We start from the raw sequence: 13,232 nt of genomic DNA, 5'->3' as shown, positions 1-13,232 counted from the left end.
TACAAAATCCCTTTGCCAGATTATGTGTGGCAATGAGAGTTTGAAAATTAGCATCATTGATAAGCACAGGTGTGTTACTAATTTTCCAAAAGAATGAAAGCAACGGAATGGAAATGTCGTCAAAGAAAAGCTGTATGTACTCTATTCTCTGTTAAGTTATTACTTTGGATCCTTATGTTTCCTTCCCTTACCACATTACAAAAATCACATTTATTTAGTAATATTCGATGACAATTTACATTTAAGATATTTATTTTGGTCACTGTGGTAGATGTTGAGGAACACAGATGTCAAATATTCAATGCCAGAAAGTAAGTAGGCTAATCCAAGCTTTCTATAAACTTGCATAGAAGTAAGGAGAAACTATGAAGTTAAGGGTCAGACAAACTCTGGTTTACATCTCAGGACTATATTAACTTAACTATGAGATCTTGGGTAAATTAGTCAGTCAACTGCTTTATACTTTGACTTCAAAACATTTCAAATGTAAAATTATGTTCTTCTCAGACAGCTACTGAATATTAAATAAAATAATTGATTTGAAGTATGCAGCATGATACCTTGCATATATTCAGAACTGAGCATTTTTTTTTCATCAGCAAATCAGCAATCGTTTATTCTGGAGTCTGGTTGTCCCATTGCAGGACACAGGTATTCGTAGTACCAGCTAGGCCAGTCTCATGCCCACAGCTGTTTGCCTGCCACCCTCTGCTTAGTAGGGAGCTGTAAGGAGCTTTCAGCTTTTGTTCTGTACTTCTGCAGTTCCCAAGACCTAGGATGAGAAGGAAGTCTCTGTTTCCTTTGGGGTAGCATCTGGAGGATTTCATGGGGTTTGAGAGTCCTGATGCCCCAGGGCTCCTATGCCGTTAGGGTGTTGTTTCATCCTCTCAAAAAGGATGAGCATCTCGCAGTGTGGAGTCTGTGGGAACAGGTCCATGGCTCATCTCAAAAAGGATGAGCATCTCGCAGTGTGGAGTCTGTGGGAATAGGTCCACGGAATGGGATGCCTTTTACTCTGTTAGATGGGGCCCTGCAGAGGTCCACAAAGTTGCCCATGGCTGCCCGGGGATTGCAGGAAACATACAGGAGTTGCTTGATGTTCTCAGCTCTATGAATGGCCAGAATCACCTTGTAATGTAGGTCAGCCCGTGGTGGGTCTAGGACAGATACAAGTTGTTGGGAGGACAGTCTGCTCACCAAGCCTGGCACAAGATCCTCAGCCCTGCCACAGTGGAATTCAACGTTGCTCAACTCATTGGTACGGGCCTTCACACGGGCATCCTCCACATCCTCCTGGCACAGCTCAATTCCAACTACTCTCTTCACCTTCCGGGCCAGGGCCAGGCCTATGGTGCCAGTGCCACAGCATACATCCAGCACAGTACTGCCCCCATCCAGCTGAGCCCATTCCTGGATGACTGTGTAGAGCACTTCAGCTGCAGGTGTGTTTACCTGGAAGAATGCGTGAGGGGAGATATGGAAAGTCAGCCCCAGCAGGTCCTCCTGGATGCACTGGTCACCAGCCATATGCTCCAGGGGCAGGCCTTCCTGGATGGGAGTCTTCCTATGTCCCTCTACCACAAAGTAGAAGCAGGTCACCCCACTGGCCTTGCCTGGCCCTTCCATGAAGTGGTACACCAGGGAGGCCTTCAGCCCTGCCAACTCCTCCGAGCTCAGTTTCTGGGGGTGGAAGTAGGCAATAGCCATGGCCTGGCCTCTGCGGCTGGTACGAACAGTCAGCTGCTTCCAGTGGCCTGTATATGTCTCAGGGTCGTATGCTGAGTATGGAGTGGACTGAATGAATTCCTGGAAGGGCTTCACCACCTGCTTCATGGCCTCTGGAATGTGCACAGTGTCAAAGGGGGCTGCCACAGCGCCGCTTCCGCCCTTGTACTTGCCGAGCCTGCAGCCAACGGTGTTGTCTTCTCCATCCACCCCAACTCTGACCAGAAACTCACACTTACTGCGGTCTTCAGTCTGCTGGGGTGATGGCCTGACTCCCTCCAGTGGGCAACAAGCCTTATTATGCTGTTGTCTCTGTGTGAGCAGCCAGGGTAGCAGGGCGTGGTTGGTGCTCGCAATTTCCTTGCTCAGTTTTTGCAGCACCCGCAGAACTGAACAAATTTAACACCCCATTTTCTTTCATGGTAACTTGCTTTCATCACAGTTTTTGTTCTCCAATAAATAGTCTCTCTGTGTACTCAATAGCTGTAAAAGGCCTGAAATTAACATCCTCAGTTCATCTTTCACACATTCCTTTCATCACTCAAACACACAATCAATTACTAAGTTCTTAAATTCTTTCTACTGTTTTGATTTCATGAATGTTCCTTGGATCTACCCACATTATTTCACGTCTGCTAATTGTTTCAATCACCATCATCTTTCACCTGGATTTTACTAGTTTCCTAATTGTTACCATCATTTCTAATTTTTATGCCCTTTTCCATTTTTATTTCACTGCAGCCAAAGTGATTTTTCTACTAACCAAAGTTTATTATCTCGCTCATGTACTTTAAACATGTAGGTAATGTTCCACTTTCCTTATATCAAAGATAATTGTCTTTTGATCAATTCTTAAGAACCAGGTGTTACTAATTCTTTGCATTCTTCCAGGTATGTCAATTTCATGACCACTGTGGTGATATTTTGTTTGTACTGTCACAAATAAAGCTTAACTGGAGGTCAGAGTGCAGAGCTAGTCACTAGGAGCCAGGCAGTAGTGGCACACACCTTTAATCCCAGTACTTGGCAGGGAGAAAACAGGAAGTGATATGGCTAGGCAGAGAATTCGGTAGAGGTAAGAATCTAGTGGCTGGTTCCTTTTCTGAGCTTTCAGCATTTATCCCAGTATCTGACTCTGTGTTTTTATTAAGACCAATTAGAATTCAAACTACAGACCATCTGGGAAATTTTCTCTGATTAGGGGTCTTAGATTAACTTTCTCTTCCTCAGAAAGGTTTTTATAAATTCCCAAACAAGATTTCCCTTTCCTCTAATCAATGTTATGTACTTCTCATACTACCAGAATTTCTTCTTTACTGCATGCTACAGTTATAAAAAAGATAAACACTTGGATAGCACAGCAACTATTCTAAACACTTTAGATCTATATTCTAATACAATTTTCACAGTAGTCCTGCAAAGTATGTGATATTCTTATTCTTGTTTTTCAGATGCATATACCTAAGCAGAGAAAGGGTAAATTGTTTACCCATGGTCTTATAGCTAGTAAATGACAGAGCTAGATAAAGTTTTGAACTTGGGCCCCAGAGTCTGTGGTCTTGTGCAATATGTTATGTTGGCCCCTCATTTATAATAAATTACTCAATGACTTAAAATTATGCAATTGAATTAGATTATGAATTATTTGTCTATGTGATTACCATTTTAGCTTCCAGGGACCAACATGGTACCAGAATCATAATTATCAATAAATGTTCATTAGACAGGAAAGTTAACATGCACTGAAAAAAATATTGAATAGATGATTAGAATCCATTATTATCATTCTTAAAACCACCTCAAACTTTATGTGCTTTGTAAAGATTTCCCTGACTCCAAGTTCACTATGTACAGTTTTAGTATTTCTTATCAATGTTCTCAAATCTTGTTCAAGAGCCTAGAAAGTTTTTCAGGACAATATATGTGTAATTTATTCATGGAACTATAGGATCTATGTTAAGAATACCTTGTGTATCATAAGTTCTCAATTAATGCTAATGAAGGAGGCTGTGAGAAAATACAATATTCAACTACATCAACACAAATCACAGATAAAGAGATTACAAAATAAGTAAGTCATAGAATAATGATAGATATTACTAAAAATAAGCTTAAATCTAATAAGAATCTTAGGTTATAATTTTGTGCAATGTTCCAAATAACTTTCTTCATGAAAAACATAGATATATTTTACAGCAACATATATATGAAGATTTAATAATTTTAGTCAACAATAATAAATGCCTTTCTTCTTCATCAGTAATGCCTGACAAGGAAGTACTGATTGTGACACTTTTGAATATATACCTAAAATATACATAACTGGGACACGTAGATGGTTTGTTTATGTGCTAGAATCCTTTTCTATTTTTTCTTTAGTATTTCATGGGCTGTGTTGTACAAGTGTTTCACTTCCTTAGCAGAATTTATTCCTAGGATTTTTTAGACTATTCTGAAAGAAGCTTTTCCTTTCTTTTTCTCTTTGTGAATTCACTGTTAATACACAGAACAGATACTAGGGCCCCGAGAAATGGCTTATTATATGAGGGCACTTGCTATCAAGTGCAACAGTCTGAGTTTGATCCCACAATTCCTATAGTGAAAGGAGAGGATTGACTTCTACAATTTGTCATTTGATATCCACATGTGCATACCTGTCCCTCTCATTCACAAATAAATGGATGTAAAAACTTTAATCAAATTTTAGTGATTTTATTATGTATTTATCATGTATCTTTTAACTTTGATAAATTGTTCATCGGATGTAACAGTATACTTATCATAGACTTTTAAGGGTCTTTTAAGTGTAGGATTTTAGCAGCTATAAATAGGAGTAATTTTACTTCTTTTCCTATTTGTGTCTATTTTTTATTTATCCTTCTTCCTCTATGATTTCAAGCATTATATTAAATAGGAATGATAAGACTGAACAGGCTTGACTTGTTCCTGCTGCTAGAGGAAAACACTTTAATGTAGGATGTTTACAGTATACATTACTATGCTGAGTTATGAAACTTATATTCCAAAATTACTATCTTAAGCATTTAAAGCTCAAAGTCATCAGTAGAATTCATAAGCATTGAAAAATACCACTAAAAATTCTATAGATAGGAATTTATTATCATCTACTTCAAGGTCTGGCCACCCAAAAACATACTCTGTTTTAGTACACAAAGTTTCATTGGAATACAGTGTTCAATTCTTTATCTCTAGCTCCTTTCATATTACATTGTCTAAGATGATTGTTTGAAATTGACTGAATGTTCATTGATTTTTACTAGCATTTATTAGTCATGTAAGGTAATGAGTTTCATTATGATGTTTCATAAATAGAAGTATATGTAATATTTGTTGGTCATCTTCAGTTCCCTATTATATCCTGCTCTCTATCTCACTCTTACCCTTTCTCTACCTTCAAGCCCTCCTTCTACTTTCATTTGTTATCTCTATTGTTTTGTTTGATATTCTTTAATTATTATTGCTCTATGTTTACAACCACATAAATATATAAATAAAACTTGTTGGATCACTTTTGTGTTACACACACACACACAGACATACACACACACACATATACATACACAAACACATATATGTCTGATCATTTGGTATTGGATAGCCAACTAAGAAGGATTGATTCTGTCTCCCAGGAGTCATTGATCATCTATATCTCATTTTCATCTATGGGTGGGGCTTTGTAAGTTTCTCCATCCATACTGGTATGTAAATGGTGTTGTCATTCTTCAGGTCTTCCTTAGACTATGGTATTTTTTAAACAGTTTCTGTTTTAAAATGTTATTTTATTTGATGTGTATGGGTGTTATATATATATATATATATATATATATATATATATATATATATATATATATATATATCTGTGTACCACATGCATGTCTGGTCTTTGTAGAGGCCAGAAAAGGGTGTGAGATCCACTGGAACTTCAGTGACAGGTGATAATGAATTGTCTTGTGGGTGTTGGAATTCAAACTCTGGTTCTCTGGAAGTGTAGCCAGTGTTCTTAACCACTGAACTATTTCTCCAGTATATAGGCTACTGTATTGTTGAGATTCCACAGACACAGCTACCCTGTCTTAAATAGAAGACATGATCATGTAGCAGACATCCTAGATGTCTGGCCCTTAAAATCCTTCTTCCCTGTCTTCTGTGATTGCTTCCTGAATCTTGGGTTTAGGGGGTTGTACTGTATCAATTGGGGCTAGGCACCCCAAAATCAATTGTTCTCTACACTTTGACCAGTTGTGGGGTTCTATAATGGTCTTCATATCTTGCAAAGAGAAGTTTCTTTGATGAAGGGTGAGGGTTATACTTACTTGTGAATATAAAATAAGTGTTTAAAATGTCTTGCCATGCTGGTCATTGTTGTGGTTCATAGACATTACAGTTGCACAGGGTTATTGACTGTGTTTATTCCTTGGTCACTTGCATAGCACCTTCAGATACAATGAAAGTTAGTGCTCCAGTAAGAGGCTTTTGAATAAGTTCCAACTTAGTTCCTCCAAGTCCTGTGTCAGAAGTGTTTGGTATCTTGAGCAATAGGGTTTTACTTTCAGCTTCTCGGAGGTGGGCAGATCAAAGACAATGGAAAAATACTTAAACTATTTTTGGAGTCTTTTTGCCTTCCCCAAAGATCTCAGTGTGATGACACTTGAAAAAGTTGAGGGGAGGTTTCCTAAGCCTCCCACTAGAGTTTTTGTTAAACACTAAGTGGCATAATTTCACTTAAACTGTTTAAGTAATGTATATTATATGTGATTTTAGGAAAACATAAAAGAATAATTCCCCATGGCTTTTTCAGACTTCCTTAGTGTTATTTCTCGCTCTGTTTGTATTGTCCAGTTAAAGCCCCCTTCTCTGTCCTGTTTCAACTCTCAGAGTACCTGTGTCCTGCTAACTGCTAGTCCACCCTCTATTGTTTCTTCTCTCCACCTCTGTTCCCTTAGTTCCTTTTGTCTCTGGTTCCTCACATCTCAAGTTCTGAAACAATTATCCAAAACAAAGAGAATATGTGGCCTTTGTCATTCTGGGTCTGGGCCACCTCAGCACAATATTTTCTAGTTATATCCATTTACCTGCAATTTTCATAATTTAGTTCTCTAAACAGTTAAACAATATTCCATTGTGTAAATATACTACACATTCGTTAACAATTCATCAGTTGGTGGCTATAAAGGGTGTTTCTATTTTCTCACTATTTTTTAAATTGAAAATAATTTCATACAATACATTCTGGTCATACTTTTCCATCCCCCAACTCTCCCCCGACCACCAGCTCCACACCCACCCAATTCCTCACCTTATCTCTCACTTTACAAAACTAACAAATAGGCATTTCCAAGTTATTTTGAGTACAGCATCAGTGAACACAGATGAGCTAGTATCTGGCATGATATAGAATCTTTCAGTATATGTCCAAGAGTGTATAGCCATATTATATGGTAGATTTATATTTAGCTTTTTTAAGAAACTTCACACCAACTTCTGTCATGGCTATGAGTTTGCACTACCACCAGAATGAATGTGTTCCCCTTTTACCATACCCTCTCCAGTATTAGTTGTTAATTGTTTTCTTGATTTTATCTATTCTGACTAGAGCAAGGTGAAATCTTGAAAGTAGTTTTAATTTGCACATCCCTAATTGCTAAGTATGTTGAACACTTTTTGAGATATTTCTTAAACATTTGTACTCCTTATTTTGAGAACTCTCTGTTCAGATCCATGGCCAATTTTATTTGTTGTCTTGATTTTTATTTTTTGAGTTCTTTACATTTTCTGGACATTAATCTTTTATCAAATATATAACTGGTGAATATTTTCTCCAACTCTATGCGTTTCATTTTCACATTATTGTTTCCTTTACTATACAGAAGGTTTTTAGTTTTATGAGGTCCCACTTGTCAATTGTTGACTACAGTTTCTAGACAAACATGGTTGAACACAATTTCTAGACAAACATGGTCCTATATAGAAAATCATTTCCTACATCTATATTTGGAGAGTACTGCCTATGATTTTTTTCTAGCAGTTTCAGGTATCATCATATTGAGATCTTGTATCCATTTGAAATGTCTTAATGTGTATATATATATATATATATATATATATATATATATATATATATATATATATATGCATACAAATATATACCCGCAAGTATATACAACTTACTGAGTCCATTTAGCATTGTTCATATTTACATGTATCCAATTATGTTCAAGATAACCCAGTGTTCAAATGTCATAGGTGTTTTATCCCTGTCAAGCTAAGGGAATTCCTTTTGCTCTTATAATCCTTCTCTCCCCAATTCTGCAATTTCCCTAAATGTTAGGTATAAGGATTGTATTGTAATAGTTAGAATTGAACACCTCAGTCACTTATTGCATGTACTTTGGCAAGTTGTAGATCTATAATAGCAAGTGAAAGACCTGTATGACAAGAACTTTAAGTCTTTGAAGAAAAATTGAAGAAGATACCAGAAAATGGAAAGATCTCCCATGCTTATGGATAGGCAGAACCAACAGAGTAAAAATGGCAATCTTACCAAAAGCAATATACAGATTCAATGCAATCCCTATTAAAATCCCAATGCAATTCTTCACAGACCTCAAAAGAACAATATTCAATTTCATATGGAAAAACAAAAAAACCCAAGGGAGAGTTAAAACAATCCTGTACAATAAAGCAACTTCTGGAAGCATCACCACCCCTGACTTCAAGCTCTACTATAGAACTACAGTAATAAAAAACAGCTTGGTATTGGCATAAAAAACTGATATGTAGAACAATGGAATCAAATTGAAGACCTAGACATCAATCCATATACCTATGAACACCTGATTTTTGATAAAGAAGTCAAAATTGCACAATGGAAAAAAAAAGCATCTTCAACAAACAGTGCTTGCATAACTAGATGTCAACATGTAGAAGACTGCAAAAAAAAAAAAACACACACACACCTCAAGACCAAGTCCTAAGTATAAATCCAATTACACTGAAAGTAGGAAGTAACCTTGAATGCACTGGCACAGGAGACCACTTCCTAAATATAACACCAGAAGCAGAGACACTGGGAGCAACAATTAATAAATGGGACCTCCTGAAACTGAGAAGCTTCTGTAAGGCAAAGGACATGGTACATAAGACAAAATGATAGACTACAGAATGGGAAAAGATCTTTACCAACCCCACATCTGACAGTGGGCTGAACTCCAAAATATATATTAAAAAAACTCAATAAAATAGACATCAAAATACCAAACAACCAAATTTAAAAATGGGCGACAGATCTCAACAGAGAATTCTCAAAAGAAGAATATCAAATGGTTGAAATACATTTAAGGAATTGCTCAGCATCCTTAGTCATTAGGGAGATGCAAATCAAAACAACTCTTAGATACCACCTTACACCTCTCAGAATGGCTAAGACAAAAAAAAAAAAACACTAAAGACAGCTTATGTTGGAGAGGATATGGAGCCAGGGGAACACTTCTCCACTGTTGGTGGGAGTGCAAACATGTACAGCCACTTTGTAAATAAGTATGGCAGTTTCTCAGAACATTGGGAATCAAGCCACCTCAAGATCCAATGATACTACTCTTAGGCATATACTCAAGGGATGCTCAATCATACCACAAGGACACTTGCTCAGCTATGTTCATAGCAGCATTATTCATAAATAGCCAGAACCTGGAAACAACCTAGATGCCCCTCACTTGATGAATGGATAAAGAAAATGTGGTACATATACACAATGGAGTGTTACTCAGTTACTCAGCGTCACTCGCATCATGAAATTTGCAGGCAAATGAATAGAACTAGAAAATATTATCCTGTATTAGGTAACCAAGACTCAGAAAGACAAACATGGTATGTACTCACTCACAAGTAAATACTAAATGTAAACGCAAAGGATAACCAGACTACAATCCACAGAGAAGCTAGCTAACAAGGAGGTTTGCATGGATCTCCCTGGGAAAAGAAAATAGATGACATCTACTGAATAAACTGTGGATGAGGAGGGGCAGTAGAGTGTAGGAGATGGGAAATGAGAACATGAGGGAACAGGATGTTTGAGGTGGGGGAAGGATGGTGTGGGAGAACAATGAAAGAGATATCTTAACAGAGGGAGCCATTATGGGGTTAGGGAGAAACCTGGTGCTAGGGAAGTTCCCAGGAATCCACAAAGATGATCCCAGCTTAGACAACTAGCAATAGTGGAGAAGGTGCCTGAACTGGCCTACCCTGGTAATCAGATTGGTGAATACCCTAACTGTCATCATAGAGCCTTCATCCAGTAACTGATGGAAGCAGATGCAGAGATCCACAGCTAAGCACCAGGCTGAGCTCTAGAAGTCCAGTTGAAGAGAGAGAAGAGGGATTCTATGAGCAAGGGGGGTCAAGATCATGATGGGGAAAATCTACAGTGACAACTGAACCAAGCTCATAGGAACTCACAAACTAGACAGACAGCTGTGGAGCCTGCATGGGACCAGACTAGGCCCTCTGCATACAGGAGACAGCTGTGTAACTTGGTCTGTTAAGGGGGCCCTGGCAGTGGGATCAAGATCTATCCCTGGTGCATGAGCTGACTTTTTGGAGCCCACTACCTATAGTGGGATACCTTGCTCAGCCTTGATGTAGGCAGGGAGGGGCTTAGTCCTGCTTCAACTAAGTGTATCAGGCTTTGCTGACTCCCCATGGGAGGCCTTACTCTTTTTGCCCTTTTTTTATTAAGAGATTTTCTATTCATTTTACATACCCCCTCCCTAGTCCACCCCTCATTCCTACCTCGGTTGTTTAGCTTGAACTGTTTAGGGGACCCCAGGCAATGGGATTGGGACCTGTCCCTGGTGCATAAGCCAGCTTTTTGGAGCCCAGTGCCTATGGTGGAACATTTAGTGCAACCTTGGTGCAGGAAGGAGGGGTTTGGACCTGCCTCAACTGAATGCCAGGCCTTACATTTTTGAAGAAGGGGGTGAGGGGGGGAAGGGGTAAGCTGGAGAGAAACAAGAGGAGGGATGAGAGGGGGATCTGTGGTTGGTATATAAATGAATAAAAAAATTCTCGAAATGAAATAAAACTTGAAAAATCATTATAATATCCCCCTCTAATTCTAAACAATGATCATATGTATGCTGTTATTCATGTATATGAATATTATGACTTGATTTCTTCATTCACATTGTACTAATTTTTCCACAGTTCTCAACTGTATTAGTCTCTTCTTGAGTACATTTGAACATTATTGATGGAACTAGGGATCATTAGGTTAGGAAAATTAACAAATCTCTAAAGCAGTGTTGGAACGAAATCTAAGAATGGAGTGCTATGAAGCTGTGTGAGAAGAATTCTGAGTGCTTGTGAGAAAACTCCAAGAAAATGAGATAAGAATCTTGTAACCTCAGTTTCTTCCAAACACAGAATTGTTTTTGTAATGTTGTTTTCATGCCCACCTCAGGTAGCAATTGGTATTTGTTTATATGCCTCTACATGTTTTCTCCCTGTGCAGCTTGCCCACCATGTATTGCTTGATCTTGTGATGCTTGTGATGGACAGTTTGCTTGTGCGACTCTTCTTAATCCTTAGAGTATAAATTGTCTGATGCTCTGAACAATGTTGGCTATTGAATGAGACTTTAGTCTGCCTCATTTATCAGCTCCATTCTCCCAGGTTCCACTGCCTCTAGGTAAACAAAGAAGTACTTACCTTTCTTTCTCTTATGTGGAATTGGGCTGTCTAGCACCAATGAGTACATCTATTCCACAAGCCCTACGCTAAGACCAAGGAAAATCAGAGAAGGAGGAGTGAAAAGACTGTAAGAGCCAGTAGACTAGGAAGCTGTACCTGTAAAATCTGAACAATATCATTGCCTAAACAAAACCTGCACAATGACTACAGCAGTTGACATGCCATTGGGGATAGGGGAAATGTCAAAAGATCCTGCCCCAAGATGAACTTTATGTAGTAGTCATTGCCTCCTGGGGAAAGAAAAGTCAATTTTCTCCAAGGATGAATCCCGTGATAGGTTATCTGATCCAAAGTGGTCAGGAGTAAATGCATGCATATATTAGAAATATTAAATTGGCTTGGCAGGATGTGTGTGTGTGTGTGTGTGTGTGTGTGTGTGTGTGTAACAATAACAATTACATAATAAGAGGTTATGAATCTTGGAGAGGGTATGGGGAGGAAGGAGTTGAATGCAGGAGATGGAAGAATGGAAATTATATAAATACTGTGAACTCATGTATATAATTCTCCAAAAAATATTAATGCTGAGAATGAGAGAATTAGTTTTCCCCAGAGAAGGCACACCAATTGGCTATCTCATACCAAATGGTCAGCTCTGAACACATACACATAAGTAGCATTACACAGGCTGAGCAGGTTGTACTTATGTATTTAGTCATATATGTATAAACATATACAATAACAATTAATGAATAAAGAGACCATGTATTTGAAAGAGAGCAATAAGGGGTGTAAGGGAGGTTTTGAGGGAAGATGGAAATTATGTAATTATGTTTTAATCTCAAAAATGAAAGAAAATATATGTATACACATATGTATCATATCTATAATGAGAAAAATAGAAATTCATTTTTATTAAAATTTATATTGCACTTTATTGAAAATAAGGTTGAAATTCAGTTATCATGCTTGATAACAATCTGAAAAAATGGGAGATAATTAGTAGTGTGGAAGGGAGAAATCAACAAAGATTCGAATAAGATGACAGTTCATTGCCGGGCGGTGGTGGCGCACGCCTTTAATCCCAGCACTCGGGAGGCAGAGGCAGGCGGATCTCTGTGAGTTCGAGGCCAGCCTGGGCTACCAAGTGAGTTCCAGGAAAGGCGCAAAGCTATACAGAGAAACCCTGTCTCGAAAAACCAAAAAAAAAAAAAGATGACAGTTCATTATGCGAATGTACGAAAATGTCATAATGATATCTATAACTCTGTGCAATGTGTATATGCTAATAACCTTTTGACAACTCTTCTGTGTTAGACTACTGTGTTCAATAACTCTTCCAGGGTCCCTTCCACTGAAGGCAAGTGCTTGTTTCTATGAGTCTTTGGCTATTTCTGCTTATGACCTTTTAGTCTTGGCTTGCTTATTTCTAAGTTAGTATCATGTACAACCAGGTATAAATGTTTATCAAAGAAATTAAGACCATGTCTGACTTCATCAATTGTTGATAATGCAAAAACAAAAACAAACAAACAAAACGCAGAAGATCCAATTCTCCTTTGACAGAAAAAGAATTGAGAACCTAGGAGTAGATAGCCTCGTGATTATTAGGGGGCAAAGGCCAGGTCTTCTGTTTCTCTTTTTCACTTGCATAAAGCTCTTCATCATATCCTAGATCAAGAATATCTCAGAATCCAAAATATATACACGATTTCCTATTATGATGGAGGTGTTACTTGTAGGCCAAACAGTAAAAGAGGTCCTTGAATCTATATTCAAGACCTCTCAAGCCAGGTTAT

General features: G+C 38.1%; 1 pseudogene; it reads right to left on the bottom strand.

Moving 5' to 3' along the window:
• Positions 1-945: 945 nt before the first annotated feature.
• Positions 946-3,218, bottom strand: LOC102910878 (tRNA (uracil-5-)-methyltransferase homolog A pseudogene; annotated as a pseudogene).
• Between the last annotated feature and the right edge of the window lie 10,014 nt (positions 3,219-13,232).

This window comes from Peromyscus maniculatus, chromosome X (assembly GCF_049852395.1).
Source record: "Peromyscus maniculatus bairdii isolate BWxNUB_F1_BW_parent chromosome X, HU_Pman_BW_mat_3.1, whole genome shotgun sequence".
NCBI classification, from domain to species: domain Eukaryota; kingdom Metazoa; phylum Chordata; class Mammalia; order Rodentia; family Cricetidae; genus Peromyscus; species Peromyscus maniculatus.
Note: the sequence above shows the minus strand (reverse complement) of the source record. Positions and strands in the feature narration are given on the sequence as shown.